Raw genomic sequence first — 13,881 nt, 5'->3', positions numbered from 1 at the left:
TGGGCACCCATGCTGAGAGGTGCCACCGGATCCCTGGGCCACAGCCGGGAGTCCCCTTCCACTCCTATCACCTCCCAACTGGACGCTGGGTCCCACCCAGGCAGGCCTGGGGATGGGGGGGAGTGGGTGGTGGAAATGAGGGGGGAAATGAGAGGAAGAGGGGTAGTGTGACGGAAAGAAAGAGGAAGGGGTAGCGTCAGAGCCAGAGAGAGAAGGAAAGAAGGTCTAGGAGAAAGTGGGGGAGCGTGGGGGAGAGGGACTGCGGGGAGGGAGCCGAGCGAAGGAAGAGAGAGTGTGCTGTGCACGGAGGCGGGAGGAGAGAGGGAGAGAAAGAAAGGGGAGCAGGAGAGCCCGGGAGAGGGAAGGGAGGGAGGGCGGGAGCGGCTGCGAGCGAGGAGGAGCGAGTTGGGGGCGGAGACGAGGAAGTGGGCGCGGGGCGCGGGCGGGGCGCCCGCTCCATCCCTGTCCGGAGCGGAGCCGGCGCGGGCGCAGGACGCCAGCGAGCCCGGAGCCCAAGCCGGAGCCACACGGCGCAGCAGCTCAAGGTAACGCGGCCGCCGCCTCCCCGCGGGGCCTCGACTCGGGTGGGGTCCCCGCCGCCGTCGTGACCCCGACCCCGAGTGCGAGCTCCAGCCCCGGGGCTCGCTGACTGTGCCTGACCTTGGACGACTCTCTCCGCCTGCGAGCCTCAGTTTCCTTCTCTGTGACCCGCGGGGGTCGTGCGCGCGCCAAGGGGGCGTTGCAAGGACAGGATGCAGCCCTGGTTCGAAGCGGTGCTCTGGGCGCGGGGTCCGGGGCATTGTCCTCCCTGCCGCGTGGGGGTGGATTTGGAAAGTCCACCTGCACCGAAACAGCCCTGTTCTGACCCCGGCTCTGAGCGGTGGCGGTTTTCTAGGGCCGTTGTGTCCGCGGGAGCCTGGAGCGACGTTCTACTAAGGAAAGCCAGTAGAGGGCTGGGGGTGGGCGGGAAGGGGGCTCGCAGTTCCTCAGGGAGCCCAGGCATCTGGCCTTTCATCCTCTGGGTTGCTGCCCTATGATCAGTAGCAAGGACGGGCAGGGCTTGCCTGGACCGATTTGCTTCTGGGATGAGCTGGGCAAAGTGGCCTCGGCCGGGAATCCCGTTCGCGGACTTAAGTAATTGCAGTTGACCTTGACCATGTGAACCTCAGTTTCCAACCCCGTGAAGAGGAGCGGGGATGCTGATGGCTCTCTGAGAAGGCTCCGAGGATAGGAAGGTGGGTCAGGAAAGTACAGGTTGTGGTGTCTCCCAATGGCAGCTGTCATACCCTAACTTCAACGGCCAGAGTCCTGGTTCTCGTTGCCTCCTGGGAACTCATTGGTACATGGCAGGTCCTCTCTTGGTCTCCTTTGCCAGAAGTGGCCAGTGACCCTGCTGGGCATGAAGCAGGCCCTGGGGAATTGGGGTGGGGAGCAGGCGCCCCTTCCACTCCAGACATGCATCCTGATGGTTCTCTGAGACGTAGAATCTGTGAGATGACTGATTCTGCCCTGAAAAACTCCTGGCGGAGTCTCTCTGAGCCTCAGTATCTTATTTGTAATGGGAAGTTATAAATTCATACTAATGAGTGCCCCGTCGCTGGAGGTTATAAAAGGCAATGAGATAGATTACATTTATTGACATCTTTGACTGTGAGGTATGATGAGAATCGAATGGAACAAGAAAATAACATTTCTCCTGCACTTGCTTTGTGCAGGCCTGGTACTTGGTGCATTGTGTATATGGTGTGGGCTATAGTCTCCACAAGGATCCTGGGAAGCTAGTGCCATTAAACCCCAAAATTACAGACAAGGCAACCAAGTCTCACAGGGGCAAATGATTTCCACATGGTCACACTGGTAGGACGTGCCTATGCTGGGGTGGGTCTCAGATCTGCCTGATTCCAAGCACTTCTGATGGTATCACACCGGCTCCACAATATGACTGTGGAAAGTGTCTAGCATGGGACCTGGCACCTGGCTGGAGCCCAGTCAGCACTGGTTTCTTGTTCTACGTGTAATAGGAAGAGCTGCTATATAAAGACTGGAGAAAGTGAGTCTGAGCCTGGCAATGGGGTTGGGTTACCTTTGCCTAGTGATTTTTCTAGGGATCTGGAAGGAAGGAAGGTCACTAGTCAACATCACATAGGAAGCAGATATCAGGCTGGCTCACCTCAGCCAGCCAACTTCTCTTCCTCTACCACCTTGTTCCAGTTAATCTCGTGTCCATTAACATTGGCCTAGGCTCCTTCTCCTTTTCGTTCTCCATCTGCTGTTGACTAACTAAACTGACTCTCCCAGCTGATGCGTCCAACAGGAAGAAAAGGCCAGCTGTGGTCCATCTCCAGCAATGTCCACAGAAGGGGAAACAGGATTAAGTCACAATCCCAAGTATTTGGCTCAACCTTGGGGAGGAAATCCCTGATGATGGGAAAATGGATGCCTAGCTATGGGAAAATGGGTGTCCCGGCAGGCTAGAGAGGTTCCTTTGCCAAAAATGTTTTAAAAGAAGGGAGGACATCTAAGTGAAATGATGGGACTATGCACGAAGTCTCTTTCAAATGCAAAGATATTCATCAACAATCAGAGAGTGCCTAAATGTCCAGTAGGGGATCAATTAAGTAAATTATGGGACAGCCATGTGGCTACTAAGAATGGAAAGTTTTTAATGAATGAGAACATGTTTATGCATATGCATATATAGGGTATGGTCACAAATTCATGGCAAACACTTAGAAAAAAACTAGAAGTTAAATAGACCAAAGACTGTTAACAGTATTTGCCCGTGGGTGGCAGGAATATGGGAGATTTGTTCCCTGACTCTTTATAATTTCTGAACTTCCATATTTTATGTAATATTCTCATTAGTGGACATAGAACTGTCTGGCTTCTAGTGACAATATAACCCACCATCCCCAGCTCCTCTTGGCCAGCACCCAGGACAGGGCCCACACAGGGATACTTACCAGTGACAAGGCCACCTCTATGTTGAATCCTGGAAGGCCCCTCAGAAAAAAGAAAAATAGTAAATTGTTATTGCCAGCAGTATCTGACATTTGCTGTGTTCTCGCTAACCCTACGGTGTAGGTACAAAGATAACCCATTTTACAGAGAAGAAACCAAGAGTCAGATAACTCAGGCACTTGCCCAGCATCCCACAGCAGTCAAACCCAAGCCGCCTGGATCTGGAACCTATATCCCTACTCAGGACAGGTGGACAGATCAGTTAACTCACATTTGAGTCCTGATCACAGAAACCCTGGGGGAGGCAATGCATCTCTGCACTTGGCAGATGAGGCAATGGCTCGGTAGTGACCTCCAAAGGGCCAGGTTTTGTACTCGATGCTGGGGACCCAAAGGCACGTAAGGTGCCGTCTCTACACAGCTGTGGGGGAGAGTGGTGTGTACACAGCGTGCTCAGGGCTATGATGGGGGTTTGTTCAAAAACTGGGAAACTTTAGAGAATGAAGGATGAAGACTCCCTAGAAGAGATGCTATGGGAAATGATTCTGGAAGGATAAGCAAGAATTCACCAGCTGAGCAAAAGAGGTTAGAGCAGTGGTTCTCCCTTGGGGTCGGTTTAGTCCCCTAGGAGATTGTCGCAGCTGGGGTGGGGGGATGTGCTGACTGCTAGTGGGGTGCTGCTGAACGTCCCGTGGTGCACAGCCCATGGTGCCTCCACAACAGAGAATGATCCTGTGCAAAATTTAATGGTGCAGAGTTAAGAAGGCCTGGATAAGAAGAGGGGGACATTCCTGAACAGGGATCAGCCTGTGCGAGGCATCCACACATAGTCACTATGTGCCTCCCGTGCGCTGGGCACTCTGAGCCTGTGGTTGTGCTCTTGGCTGCCTGGCCTCCTTGCTGCCACTCTGCCCCCACCAGCAACCAGAGTGGTCTTTCAAAACAAAATTGAAGCTTTATAGAGATGTAATGCACATGCCATAAAACTAGCCCATGTAAAGTCTACAAGTTGGTGGTTTTCAGTACGTTGTACAACCATTGCCACGATCTAAATCCAGATCTAATTTTCATCACCCCCAAAAGAAACTTTGTACCCATTAACTCTCATTCCCCAATCCATCCCCACTCCTACACAAGGTTGGGATGTATAGGTGTATCTATTCTGGACATTTCATATCTATGAATCATATAATATATGATTATATGGAATAATAGATGGCCTCTTTTGTCTGGCTTATTTCACTTAGCATGTTTTCAAAGTTTATCCATGTTGTATGTAACATGTATCAATACTTCATTCCTTTATATGGCCAAAATAATATTCCAGGGCGCCTGGGTGGCTCAGTCGTTAAGCAACTGCCTTCGGCTCAGGTCATGATCCCAGGATCCTGGGATCGAGTCCTGCGTTGGGCTCTCCACTCCGCGGGAAATCTGCTTCTCCCTCTCCCACCCCCCCCTTGTTTGTGTTCCCCCTCTCGCTGTGTCTCTCTCTGTCAAATAAATAAATAAAATCTTTAAAAAAAACCAAAAACAAAATAATATTCCATTCATGGACCCACCACATTTTGTTTACCCATTCATGGGTTCATGGGCGTTTGGGTTGTTTCCATTTTTTTGGCTATTATAAATAATACTGCTATGAACATTTACGTACCGATTTTGAGGACATATATTTTCATTTCTTCTGGGAATAAACCTAGGAATAGAATTATTAAACCATATAATAATACAATGTTTAACCTTTCGAGGAACTACCAGAGTGTTTTCCAAAGCAGCTGAAACTTTTTTTTGAAGATTTATTTATTTATTTACTTGAGAGAGAGAAAGAGCACGTGCATGAGTGGGTGGAGGGACAGAGGGAGAGGGAGAGAGTCTTAAGCAGACTCTGCGCTGAGCTTGGAGCCTGATGGGGGCTTCAATCTCATGACCCTGAGATCACAACCTGAGTCAATCAAGAGTGGGATGCTTAACCGACTGCGCCACCCAGGCGCCCCAGCAGCTGAACCTTTTCCATCACCACCAGCGGTGTATGAGGATTCCAGTTTCTTCTCATCCTCACCAACCGTAATTACCCAACTTGGATTCTGTGGGTATGACGTGGTATTACTCTCATTTTGATTTGCATTCCTCTAATGGCTGATGAATTTGAACATCTTTTCAGGTGCTTGTTGGCCATTTGTATATCTTGTTTGCAGAACTGTCTGCTCAAAATCAAAACTCCGTTGCTTTGTTCCCTTATGTACTTTAAAATGCAAACCCTACCGAGGTCTACAAGGCTCTACCTGATCATGATTGGGCCCTGCCTTCGACTGCATCTCTGCTCACTCACCCTGCTCTGACCAAAACGGCAAGCTGGTCCCCCACTAAAGTCCTCTGCACGGGCTGTTTTCCTCTGCCTGACGGTCATGTGCATCGCAGCTCTGGGGTCAGCCTCAGGGAGGCCTGTCCTGTCCCGAAAATTTCAAGGCCCTCCTCCCCAGGCCCTTGCTAGCACATCTCAAGGTTTCCTTTGATCTTTTTTTTTTCTTTTACTATCTGATAAGATCTGGAAGAGCTGGGCTCCAGGCATGACTACACCTTTCATCACTGTGTGACCCTAGGCAAGCCACTGTCCCTCTCTGGACCCCAGCTGCTCCATCTGCAAACCAGGCAGGGGCACACTGGCTGATCTCATAGAGCCTTTCTGACTCTGTCCTTTGATGCCAGCTTCCGTGTGACAGCGCTGCCTGGCGCCGTGACAGTGAGGGAAAGGTGGCCGGAGCCAAGTTGGTCACAGATTGGAGCAGGCAGCATGGCTGATTATCGCCAGCCCCGTGGGGACGGTCTCCAGGAACATGTGGCGGCCTTGACCCCTGCCCAACTTCCAGGAATGGCAGGAAGAATCGTCAACAGCTCCAGCCAGGACTGGACGCCTCAGCCACTTTCAGCCCGGGAATCGCCCACCTTTGCTGCGAGAGTAACCTTCTAACCTCCAGACCGGCTGCCCTGGGGGAATCGGGACGGGATCCACAGAGCTGGGGGTAGAGGTGAATGGGGAGGGCAGCAGGTAGACAAAGAGTATTCCACATGGAGAAAGAGGTGTACAAAGACGCAGAGCCACAGAACCTCTGGCGTGCTCAGGGCACACAGGACAGCTAGGTTTCGGGGAAGCGTGAGGGGCAGCGGAAGGAGGTAACAGAGGAGTCGACAGAGCTGGATCCCGCAATGGATCCCACAGTGCCAAACTGCGGACTCTGGCCTTTGTCCTGGAGGCTGGGGAGCGACACAAGGATTTCAGGCAGGGGATAGAGGTGACCAGATTGTGTTTTCTAAAATGTCCTTTCCCCCAGATAAAGTGGAGACAGGTGGGGCTGACGATAGAGCCGAGACCTGGAATAGTCCAGACAGCCCTGCCCTCATCCAGGTGAGCTGGGATAAAGGTTGGAACACTGCAGCGGGAGAGAAGGGGACCAATTTAAAAGCTGTTTGGGAGGTGAAAGCACGTGAGAGGGGTGTGGGTTGAAGGAGAAAGGGGAATCTAAATAATGAACAGCCCAGGAACAGTGGATGCCAGCCTCTTGGGGTGCTGGCTACAACAGAGAAGGCACAAGGAGCTGCCATTTGAGTGTGGCACTGTCCAGCTGCCTGAGGGATGGATGGTAGAGGCAGCAGGAGAGGGTGATCTCGACCCAGGGATCAGGATGTGCAAAGGCACTGAGGTGTGAGAATATGGAGAGTTAAAGGAAGGAGGAGACTTTCTGGGAGGCCGGTGCACAGAGGGTGTGATGGCAGGAGAAGAAAGGAAACTGAGGCTGAAGAGGGCAGGAGGGGCAGAGATACTGGCATCAGAGGGCTGTTAGAGCCCAGAGCAGCACCACTGACTGTCACTGCCTGACGCAGAGCATTCACTCCCCACGAGAGTGCTGGTTGCTAGGGTTAGTCAGCCTCTCCCGGACTCCTTCCCACACTCCCGGGGCAGAGATAGATGGATGTCAGCGCAATTTTCAACCAGAAGGAAGGTAAGCTCCCCTGGGCAATTGGCCAATGAGTTTGATGCTGATCTGGGGCAAAATTCTCAAAGCAATCATGAAAGAGGGTGGGTGGCTAGAAAAGGGAAAAAAATCTTCGGGGCTGACCTGGCTTTCTGAGAACACCAGCAACGCACCGAGCTCCTAGCCCACAGCTGGTGGAGGACTTTTGCAGGGAACCATAAGATATTAGAAAAAGAGAGAGAGAGAGAGAGAGAGAGAGAGAGAGAGAGATTGCACTGAAAAGCTTGGATATTTTATTTTATAGCCAGAAGATTTCATTTAAAATCCGGATTTCCAACTTCTCTTGGAGAATGCGGCAGTCTGGCGGCATTAGGCCCATAGTGACCACAGTGACCACCCCTCTGGCCAGGGCATGCATCCTCTTTCTGGGTCACCATGCCCACACCCCTGCAGTCTCATAGCGAGTATAGACAGTTCACACACAGCCCACCTGGCTCAGGGAGGCACGACCAGCCTCCTAGCTTTCCCTTACCCTGTGCTCCCTAAACTGGTCCTGGGAGCATCATTCTTCAGGTAGGCTCCATGGAAAAATAAGGCAGGGTGGGGGTGGGCTCTGGGACCTTATTTGGCTTGTTAGGAGCCCTGCAGTCCCCAGCCTCTCTCAGTCCCAGCACATACTGATGGGCTCTGTCAAGTGCACCATTAAGACCCTGTACTTCCAGCACAAATTCGTTTTTTTTTTAAGTAACAACTTTAACAAATGTCCACACAGCCCATTTGGGAAAATACTGCCTTTGCTAAAGGTTTATTCAATAGTTATGTTTTCTTTTTCTTTTTACTTTCCGATTAGAGAAAATATTCATGTGGTCAGAAGTACAGTATACGAAGGTGCACAGGGAGACCCTCACTCCACCCTGGCCCCCATCTGCCCAGTGCCCTGCCCAAAAGAGGGGGTCACTTCTGTTTGTTGTGATGTATCCTTCCAAATTTTCTTTATGCAAAAACATATGCACTATATGAATATATACACACACATATATATGCATGTTTTTGACATAAGAAGAGTACAGTATACACAATTCTGCATCTTTGTGTTCTTTTTAGTCACTATAGAATTAATCCTCAATGTAGAAAAGTTGGAAGGAAATTTGGAAGAAGACAGTAATAAGTCATCATACCACCATCCAAAGAAAACCACTTTTCCCATCCAGTCTGCCCTTCTAGACATAAATGTTGTTTTTCTCTCCTGTAGGTTAACAAGGTAGGAGTTCTTAATTATAATCATCTCCTAGATACAATTTCAATCTTGCTATTTTATTACTTAGAGATAAACATTTTCCCTTATTATTTCATAGTTTCCAGAGCATGATAGTAATAGCTATCAGGATTCCATTATGACATAATTTCTCCACCAGTCTTCTAGTTTGAAACACCTAAAAGTCATTTCTAGTATTCACCTGCCGTAAATAACACAGTGAAACCTGCAGTTTGTTCTGTATCTGGATTGGGCTGAGTGGACATCTCCGGGAAGCCTGGCATCTAGGTCAGACACTGCAGATGGGTTGGCTCCCCAGGGCAGGGGCTCGGAGCTGAGGGTGCTGCCGGGGGATGTAGCTAAGAAAGGGGACACGCTGAGGTCACGGAAGGAGAAGGGACAGGGCAGGACAGAGCCCAGTGGGGAGCAGGAGGAAGACGGGCTCTGGGTCAACCATTGTGCTGCGTGCTTGTGCATCACGTAGAGGGCTCACACCCACTGAACACCGACTACTGGGGCTTTGCACACCTTCGCCCGTTTCTTCCTGGCAACAGCTCATCATTTCCATTCTGCCTGTTGAGGCATCTGAGGCAGAGACACCACACCATTGCTTGCAGCGGCTGCGGAGAGAAGCAGTGGGGGAGCTAGTTCTAGAAATGCCTCGCTCTTAAGCTCGCAAGCCTCTCGGCAACCCTTGTGTGGTTGGGGTTATTATCCCCATTTCACAGGAAGGGAAGTCGGGGCTCCCAGCCGAGTCTCCTGGCCAGAATCGCCTCAGGGTAAGTAGCGGAGCTGGAATTAGAAGGCACTGCAGCTGCTGGGGGGAGCTCTGTTTCACTGGGGTCTGGAGGCTGAGATGACGGTGGGCTGAGGGGCAGTCCGGGAGAAGCCTGCTAACTGAAACACCGTCCCCTCTGGCCTGGCAGGCTGCCCTGGGCTCCCCAGGAGCTGCCCCTGCACCCACACTGTCCCCGTGGAGACCCGCGTGTACTTGCAATGGCTCATTTCTTCTCCCCATCTGGCCAGCTGGGGTGCCTTCTCTCCCAGAAAAGGCAGGACTCCAAGTGCAGTGTCTCTGGGAGAAGAGCAGGGAATGGCCGTGGGGAAGGAAGGGAGTGACACTTGCTAGGGTGCCACCTCGCTTCTAGCCATCCCTTTGTATCACACCTCACCTTCCCAGCACTGCACGCTGCGGTATCATGCCCATGTACAGATGGGAAAACCGAGCCTCGGAGAGGTTCCTGGCTCCTTTCCGCTGCCCAGTGTTGGCTTCCTGCATGAGCCAGATGTTTCCTCAAGGGTGGGGCAGGCAGCCCACCCTGCGGTCCCGAGGTGGACTTGGGTGGTCAGCGGCACAGATGTCGGCACGCAGCCAATCCTACAGAGAGAGGATTCTCTTCAGTTCTTCAGACCTTCCTCTCTGTGTCCAAGGGGTAGTATCAGCTTGGTGCCAGTCCGTCTTAAACACCTCCCCGCGCAGGCCGGTCTGCCTTTCTGGGAAGGACAAGGCTGGCTCTTTGTGCGGTAGTAGCCACATGGAATGTAACATTGGTTAATCGCCACATTAATTTTCAGGGTGACCTATTTGAAGGAAAGTGATCCTACTGGTTATTGCAATGATAAAACAATTCCATTTGCAATAAATTCAATCACTTTAAAGAAAAATAGTAAGTAAAAAAAACAGGACTGGTATTTTGTGGGTTTGGCAAGAACCCTGGAGGTGGTGCGTGAGTGAATGAGGTTTAAGAAACACAGGAGGTGGGGCGCCTGGGTGGCTCAGTCGGTTAAGCGTCTGCCTTCGGCTCAGGTCATGGTCCCGGGGTCCTGGGATCGAGCCCTGCATGGGGGTCCCTGCTCAGCGGGAAGCCTGCTTCTCCCTCTGCTCCCCGCTTGTGCTCTCTCTCACTATCTCTGTCTCTCTCAAATAAATAAAATCTTTAAAAAAAAAAAAAAAAAGGAAACACAGGAGGTGGGGGACAGGGTAAGCTGTGGGGAATGAGAGACAGAGACGGCTCTGCTTGCCTCTGACCAACTGTGTGACCTCGCCTAGGCAGTTGGCCTCTCTGGGCTGCATTTGCAAAATGGGGTCAGAGTGACCTCCCCGACTGCTCCACAGCGTTCTCCTGCAGGACCCGAAATGAGGGCACGGGCACGTGGAGGGGCCATGGAAAGTGGGAGAGGACAGAGAGGATTATGTAAGATAGCCAGTGTGTGTGAATGTTCCCGGCAAATGCTAGCTGTTCACTGCCGCCATCGTTAAGGTGACCCGGCCGGGGGCAGGACTGTCGCCTGGAGGAGCAAGTATACCTTGTCGGAAGGGCAAAACCTGGAGTGAGGCTGGGGGAAAGAAGAACAGAGACGGAGGGAGATCCCAAGTTGGCGGGGGCAGCTCCTGTGCCTGGCTCCCGGGGCGGTGGCTGGAGGTAGGGGGAGGTGATGCAGGGATGGAGATGAGGGCGGCCAGGCCCGCCGATGGCAGCAGGGATGGGCAGGGCGGTGGTGGCAGTGATGGTGGCGAGGAGTCCAGTTGGAGGGCCCAAGGGCTGCTTGCTCAGAAAGAAGCAAAAACTCAGGAGAACAAGGAGCTCTGTCAAGCTGCCTGGAAAAGGGGACTTTGTTCTATGGGTCTTCAGAGCTTTAAGGAACCTACAAAAGATGTCTGCAAACTCCTACAGGCACACACACACACACACACACACACACACACCAGATCTAAAATACAAAAAGAAAACCACAAAATTGCAAGTAATAAATGTTTAATTGGCCTTCTACAATTGTGTCACTATGACAGCTGGTCAGTGACAGCTCATTATACTAAATAGCTAAGTACACATTCTCTTTTCTTTGGAATATGCATTTATTACAACGCATTTATTATGCAGTGGGGTATGCCTCCAAAACAAAGAGTGTGTAGGGCTCTATAATGTCTTTAAATGGCAGTGACTGGCTGGCAAATCATTTCTGAGAGAGTAAGTCCCCCATCATTGGAGGTACGCAAGGTGATTGGGGCCGACGACCTTTCAGGGATGCCGTAGAAGGGCTTCTTGGCCACGGGGTGACCACTGAATGTAGTTTCCACCCAGAACATGCCTATGTTGTTATTTTGGGAGGTTATGATTCTATCCTGCCCACCCCCTCTACACATACATGCATACATAAAGTTGTTGGAAGAAACCTTTGAGATATTCTAAGCCCACCTCCTCACTTGTCTGCTGAGGAACCTGAGGGTGTGGAACTTGATGGAGGTAACACAGCCAGTCAGGGTCATACCAGGAACTCAAACTCGGGGTCCAAATTGCCAACCCCGTGCCCTCTCCACCCCACCCCTGCCCCCTGGACGGCAGAGATTTGGGCTCCCCTGCAAACATTGGCAATCCGGGTCTCACCTCCCTCGGAAGAACCAAGGCAGAATTTTCATTTGGCCCAGTCCAACTCGCTCTTCCCCAGGCCTTTCCCACACTTGCCAAGCCACTGCTGGCTGTGGACTTTGGCCAAGTCATCAAATACCATAAACCTCAATTTCCTTATCTAGAAGATGGAAATGAATAATGGAATCCACAAAATAGGGTTGTTGCAGAGATAAAATGGGATAAAGTATATGAGGTACTTAGAACATCGCTTGGCACCTTCAAAGTACCCAGTAAATGGGATATTATATTGTTATGATGGTTGTTTTCAACATGCATTTAGTCTACCTAGTCAGTATTAATTGAGCCCTCACTAAGTGCCTGTCAGGGAACAGGACAGAGTGGATCCTGGCCCTCATGGCACCCACGTTCCAGTGGGGAGAGAGAAATAGGGAACAAGTAGGGAAAGCAAGAAAAATTCCAGGAGGGAAAAAAAAATCTGTGGGAATTGGAATGGAGGGATATGATAGTGGTGAAGAAAGCTGCTTCGGGGGGGTCAAGGGGGGCCCCTCTGTGACATGGACGTTTGTGCCAAGATTGGAATGTGCAGGTCAGCAGCATCGGCAGCGCACCACAAGCAGAGCCCCAAGGAGGAGCGAGGGGCATGCCCACGGCACTGGGGCGAGGTCAGGATAGCCGGGTGCCCCCTGAGGCCTCGGGCGTAATGTAGGGGACCAGCGAGGTAGGGCACAGAGCCCATGGGGTCTTGTGGGCCAAGGGGAGGCGTCATGGAACAGCACTGGCAAGAGAGAAGGGAGGCCAGTGGAGAGCGGTCACAAAAGTCCAGGCAGGAGATGACGCTGTCTTAGACTAACCCCAGGGTGGTGGCAGAAGCTAAGGAAAGTAGCCACATCCTAGAGACACACATTTCAGAGTCCCCGGGCTTGCTGGTAGGTTGGGGGTCAAGGGAGATGCCTAAGTATTTAGCTGAGCATCTAGGTGGATGAAAGGGAGCCAGGGGGTGGAAAAGAGAATCAGAGGTCTCCCCCAGCCCCACACGTCCCAATTTTACACGCCTTTTGTGCCCACAATACCTAGAATAGGCAAATCCAAAGAGCCAGATAGCAGGTTGGTAGTTGGAAGGGACCAGGACAAGAGGGGATGGGGACTGACTGCTTAATGAGTGTGGAGTTCCTCTGTGGGGCGATGAACGTGTTTTGGAACGACAACATCATGAATGTACTGCATTGCTACTGAATTATACACTTTGAAATAGTTAACTCTCTGTTATGTGATCTTCACCTTAATTGAAACAAAAAAATGAAGGAGAAATAAAGACTTTCTCAGACAAACAATAACTAAGGGAATTTGTTGTCACCAGATGTGGCTTCAGGTTCCCACATCAACCATTAGCAGAGGCCAGGCAAACAGCGTGGGGTCTCTCACTGATAAGACACCTCAATGAGAACTGGTCACACAAACAGTCAGGGAATGAGCTAGACCAGATGCATGTCTTGGACACTCAGAGACTATGGAGCCAGGCCTGGTTCCAAGCCCTGCCGGCCTCTTTACTAGCTGTGCGCACTTGCAAAGTGACCTTAACCTCTCTGAACCTGAGTTTCACCATCCGTCAAACACCAATAATAATAATCTTGGCCTCACAGAGATGGTAAACTATCTGTAGGTGCTCAGCAAATAGAAGTGATCAGTGTCCGGGCTTGTGGTCCAGTGTGTGGACCTCATGTCCCCCTCAGTGCGATGCCAAGGTGATAGCATTCATGGTAATAGAATGTCCACTTTGATCCACCTCCCCACTCTGGGCTAAGGAGTCGGTGGGGCTCTCCCCAACCTGTACCAAGCGGCCCCAAGTCCCAGACAACCTTCAGATCTGTTCACTTCTCAGCCTGTGCAGAGGGGCCCCACCAAGGGAGCTGCAACGCTTGGAACAAGACACACTTGAGGACAGAAGCAAACACAATCCCTGGCTTTGGGCCCCAGGAGGAAATGAAAGGTGGGACCAAAGCTCAGATGACTGGGATCTGGGACCTTTCTCTCTAAAGAACAGCCTCGACCAAAAGCCTTTTCCTGGCAACAGGGCTTCTTTGACCAAAAGTCCAGCCCACTGCCGGGAAGGGGTTAGAAGTCTACAACCACAAGGATAAAAGACTAGCATTAATGCTATTGCGAAGAAGGAAGTATTTCGTGTTGCAGATGCCCAATCACACCGTCTCTTTGAAAAGCCCAAACAGTCATTTCTTTCTCCACAGGAAAAGATAAATAGGCAGTGGCCCAGTACAGACTCCGGAGTCTGACGGACCTGGATTCAAATCCTGACTTTTCCACTTAA

The 13,881-nt window shown here is 51.3% G+C and overlaps 1 protein-coding gene across 4 annotated transcripts in view; it reads left to right on the top strand.

Moving 5' to 3' along the window:
• The first annotated feature begins 408 nt into the window (after positions 1 to 408).
• The window catches only part of HRH2 (histamine receptor H2), an 88,840-nt gene continuing 75,367 nt past the window's right edge, over positions 409 to 13,881 (top strand). For 3 of the 4 annotated variants that reach the window (XM_073889768.1, XM_025867014.2, XM_025867016.2), the window contains exon 1: positions 409 to 545. The gene's annotated coding sequence lies outside the window, so the exon portion shown is untranslated. Of the gene's footprint in view, positions 546 to 8,604; positions 8,967 to 13,881 lie in introns of those variants that run through there. The other variant, XM_073889765.1, reaches the window with a different exon arrangement.

Source organism: Callorhinus ursinus, unplaced genomic scaffold, assembly GCF_003265705.2.
Source record: "Callorhinus ursinus isolate GAN/ISIS: 27379988/994484 unplaced genomic scaffold, GSC_fseal_2.0 scaffold3, whole genome shotgun sequence".
In the NCBI taxonomy this organism is placed as follows: domain Eukaryota; kingdom Metazoa; phylum Chordata; class Mammalia; order Carnivora; family Otariidae; genus Callorhinus; species Callorhinus ursinus.
The sequence above is the reverse complement of the archived record's forward strand: the minus strand, read 5'-3'. Positions and strand labels throughout refer to the sequence as shown.